Consider the following 4,993-nt stretch of genomic DNA (forward strand, 5'->3'; position numbering starts at 1 on the left):
ATGTTATTTTAGCAGTGCCAATAAAGCCACAGACTTGTGTGTAAAACCCTGTGTAAATCATTTTTTGCATGAGCAGGAAAGATTTTGAGGCTGAATTCATCATTTAGTTGGAAGTGTTTATGTCCTACAGAGGAGCAAGCATTATGGTTTAGTGGATAATATTTTATATTTGCAACGTTCTTGTGAAACCTTCCAGTGCTTGCTGCAAGAAACAGATTATGGGATAGGATTAGGGTCTAAGTTTATATTTGCAGGGAAAAAGGTAACTTGAAGCCGTAGTGGCTAAGTCATCTTTATACAGATTTAGACATTATGCCTCCTGTACGCTTCCATGTGTAGAGTCTGTATAGCTTTTGCGCCTGAATGGAAGTGAACCTTATCCTTAGAGCAAAGAACTGAATATGAGTGAATGTTCTGTATGTTAGAAATGCTGGCACGCTTTGACTGTGCTAACATGGATTCATTGGATTTGTAACCCCAGTTTCAAGAATTATTTGAGAACTAATGCAGTTAAATTCATGAATGGATTTTAAAGGGTCTATTTTGATTTTTAGTTATTACAGTGAAAATAAAAAAAACCCTTACCCTGTCCTTCATCCCTGAAGCACCACAAAGCCTGACTTTTTCTGTGCATGCAGGTGTGAAGGGAAGCAGCAGATGATAGTATTGGGTTACTATTTAGATAAAGTAGTAGAGGAGTAGGTGTGAACAATCTGTGTTTACTTCTACCTAATTCCAGTGTTTGACATAAGTACAGGTGGAAAGAGCTTCACTGGATGAACACATTTGATTGAGAAGGCAACAAGTCACTGTGGACTCCTTTTAATCTTTGCTGGCAATAGCATGGGTATAAAAGGAAAAAGGATAGACTTAATATTTGTTAAGTGCTAAAGAGGGCTGGCATGACTTCATCCTTCAAATAGCGAAAGACTGCTTTAAAGTAAATCTCCCAGTTTCAGTAGCAAATCATGTTTTTAAATTCTCTGATAATGGATATGGTGTTCACTGGGAAATATAAGCAAGCCAGTCTTCCAGCTGGCAATGTGAGTGGATACTTCTGCCTAAAAAGTCATATATTGGATATTTTATTGACAGATTATTTTTACATATCTAGTAAATCAATACTTAGCTCTGAAGTTTTGAGCTATTGTATCTAAACCTAATAATATACCCTAAGTAATAATAAAACTTCTTGAGGTCCTGAGCTTTGAAGATATTAAATGCAGTCTATCCTACCTTGTCCTTTGTAATTGTTAAGCAGACACAGATTCTTCTTGTTTGTTCTTAAATACCCAGATCAAACCCTCCAGCCCTTTAATGTTTTTTCCTCTTTTTCCTGAATTCCCTCCACAATTTGGAGTTAGTGAGATGCCCTGCCCCCTCTTTCCTACACCTACACACTTGATATAAAGCTATGGAAAACTTCAGTGTTCAAATGCTGGCTGTCCTTTCTTCATATCTTAAAGAACTGAAGTTGGTATGTGTTTTGTGATCCAATAGCCTTCCAAGATATTCTGATTTTATTTTGTTTGCTATCAAAAGTTAAAAATGGCAAACTGAATGATACAGTCCTATGCGTGTTTGCACTTGGTAAACGATACAGGAAAAATTTAATCCAAAATCATATTTTTTTTAATTGCAATGTCCACTGCTACCTGTCGAGAGATGAGTTTGTTGCTTTTTTTTATTTTCCTTTCATGTAAAAGAGCATTCATTGGAATGTTCTATTCACAAAGGTGAATTATAAAATTTTAATTTGGAAAATTTAATATACAAATATTTTACATTACAGTCTTCAAGTATTTCTTCCTTGCCTGACAACTGTCTTGATTCTGTAAATGGGTCTGAATTACAACCAAGCATCTGAACAGTTTCAGCCTGTGAAAAGTTGACAGGCATGCTTGAATTTTAATCTGTATGTCCTATATTTTTCCAGTGAGCTTCATCAAAGCTGAGATACCACCAGCACTCTTTCAAATATTAATAAGCTAATACAATTTGTGATAATTTCGTCAGTGTTTGCTTGCCTTAATGCCTAGTAGCTTCATAGTTCTAGAATTACATATTATGTGTCATCTGCAAAGGTAAGAGGACCAGATTTTCCCAACATGTGAAAATAAAAAGTTTTCTTGCTTAACAGTGAGCATAATTCTGCTTTAATACCTTATCAATGGACACTGATAATATACTGCATGGAAAATCTACCTATTTTGTTTGTGCTTTCTCCATAACATTTTTTCAAAGATCAGATAATTAAGAGGGGGGTGGTGGTGGTGGGATATTTTATCAACTCATTAAATAGGTACATTAGCTATCTAGATGAAGCTCCTTCTGTGGTCAGTGGACAGAACTCAGTGGTCCCAAAGAACAACTAAGCATCTTCCAAAGGCCAGTGTAATTGTTGTAAGTCTCCTAAGCGTGCCGGGCTCTTTGCATTGAGTTTAGAATAACAAGATGTTGAATTTAGACTAGATGTGTAACTTTCAGAGTTTGATTCTGAGAGATCAATCCCATCCTCAGTCTAATAAATGGAATCTCCTACAGTCAGATGACTGAAGTGGTACAAAAATCTATTTGAAGACTGTCACTGAGATTGGCAGAAATTATACAATGAAACAATTTACAAAATTAAAAAAAAATGTTTACAGATATGGTGTGACCACAACCATTTAACTTCGTCCTTCTAAGTGTCCTCCCATCCCCCTCTCTTCCCTAATCACATAAAGAAAATGTTTTGGTTTTTTTTTTCATAAGGAAAGTCTCATGCCTAGAGCAAAATAAATACAAACGCACAAGTTTTCAGCGTAAAGGTGCTCAATGCAACCAGTAACACACAGACAACAGAAAGCACAGACTAGTTGTTGAGTACATAGACACAATAGGGTGTTCTAGTTGGCCACCATATTTGTTATTCTATACACATTCACTGTAGAGTCATAAGAGCATAGCATTCAAAAGTCCATTTTTACCTATTACTATCTCATGGTAGATTAGATACAACTACCATCAGCTGACCATATTTTTCTCTTTAAATAAGAATTATTTTTCCAGAGGCTCTTCTAATCTGTTTATCACCATTCTATATGAATTCCTCACAAACAACAGCAAGTTTATGTTCATAATGTCGCTGAAATAAGAATAAAAATGTTAGCAGGAGCAGATGCTGACAAAGTGTAATTGACGTCAGTATGGAGACTTCTATGTAGTTCAAGGGGATGGTGAACCTGACAGACCTTATGAAGGGGACACTTTGAGTTACATGCTGAAGTACCACTGACTATTGCAATTTGACAATATTATTATACATGTGTATAAGCACTTCACTGAATGCAGATGCGTATCACAGAGGACTGGCAAAGATGTGACATTCCCAAATGAATATCTCAGTCACAGAGTCATTCTTCTTCCTGCTTTGTTTGTTAGCTCTCCAGTGCAAAGTTTAGGATTAAAAAACCTGACTCCTTTAACCCAAAAAATACTCTGTATGCTGGTAGAAACATTTTATCTGACTAAAAATATGAGTTCATCAGATGCTATTGCCATTAATTGTGGTCTGAATTGATATTAATCATTCACAATGCCATGACAAAACCTAACAGAACTTTTCTACCTTTTCAGTTGTGCTGGTTTTGTCTGGGATAGAGTTAATTTTCTTCACAGTAGCTAGCGTGGGGTATGTCTTGGATTGTGCTGAAAGCAGTGCTGATAACACAGGGGTGTTTTAGTTACTGCTGAGCAGCACTGACACAGAGCCGATGCTTTTTCTGCCCCTCATCCCCCGCCAGCAGCGAGCTGCCTCGGGGGGGGTGTTGGGAGGGGGCACAGCTAGGACAGCTGATTCCAGCTGACCAAAGGGATATTCCATATCATATGGCATCATGCTCAGCATACAAAGCTGGGGGAAGAAGAAGGAAGGAGAGGATGTTCAGAGTTAGAGCATTTTGTCTTCCCGAGTAACTGTTATGTGTGCTGGAACCCTGCCTCCCTGGAGATGGCTGAACACCTGCCTGCCCATGGGGAGTGGTGAATGAATTCCTTGTTTTGCTTTGCTTGTGTGTGAAGCTTTTGCTTTACCTATCATATCTCAACCCATGAGTTTTCTCACTTTTACTCTTTTGATTATCTTTCCTATCCCACCACGGGGGAAGTGAGCAAGCGGCTGTGTGGTGCTTTGTGGCCTAGTGGCTGGGGTTACACCACAACATCAGTTAACGCATGATGTGAAAGAAGCAACATTTCCTATTAATCCAAATAAATGTTGCTGAATAGAAAACTTTTATTTACACCTTCCCTTAATTAATCCATAACAGATCTTTAACTCTGGTTTGCATCTGAGCCCCATGTTCAGTTGTGAGGACAGGGAGAGGAGGATAATTGAGCTTTTAAAGCCCCGAAGGGACATCAGTGTGATGTGTTAACCTAGGATTAAAATATGCCAGCTATTGGAACCGAAATCATTGTATGACAGTCTTCACATGTGAGGCCTCATGTGAGTCATGGGGGATGCACAGATGTGGACAATAACTTGTAAGGTGGAGAAAAGGACAGGGAATATCCACCTGCTGTGGCCTGCAGGCACAAAACCAAGGTCAGTAGCTTCAGAAATTTTCAAACCATGAGTGTGGTAGAGACATTTGGTCCAAGAACCAGACTGTATCTGTTCCAAAATAACCCTGTGAAATATGTGAAATACAAGTATGAGGAATTTGAGCACACAGTGTTTTAATCCACCAATATGCTCCTTTTGCATTGATTGGTAGTGCATAACGTATTCACGGTGTAGGTTGAAGCCTGCAGGAAGACAGTGGATATGTGTTGGGGGAAAATTTAAAAGGTTGTGTCCTTTCTGAGTTTCACACAGTGTAGCCTGAGACTTACTTGCAGTTTCTCACCAGCAGCATGTCCATACAAACCATCACAATTTTAAAAAAGGCCTTCCTGTGCACTGAATTTTTAACTCATATCAAACTGCAGAGAAATAACAATGTCAGAA

This window comes from Falco cherrug, chromosome 1 (assembly GCF_023634085.1).
Source record: "Falco cherrug isolate bFalChe1 chromosome 1, bFalChe1.pri, whole genome shotgun sequence".
NCBI classification, from domain to species: Eukaryota; Metazoa; Chordata; class Aves; order Falconiformes; family Falconidae; genus Falco; species Falco cherrug.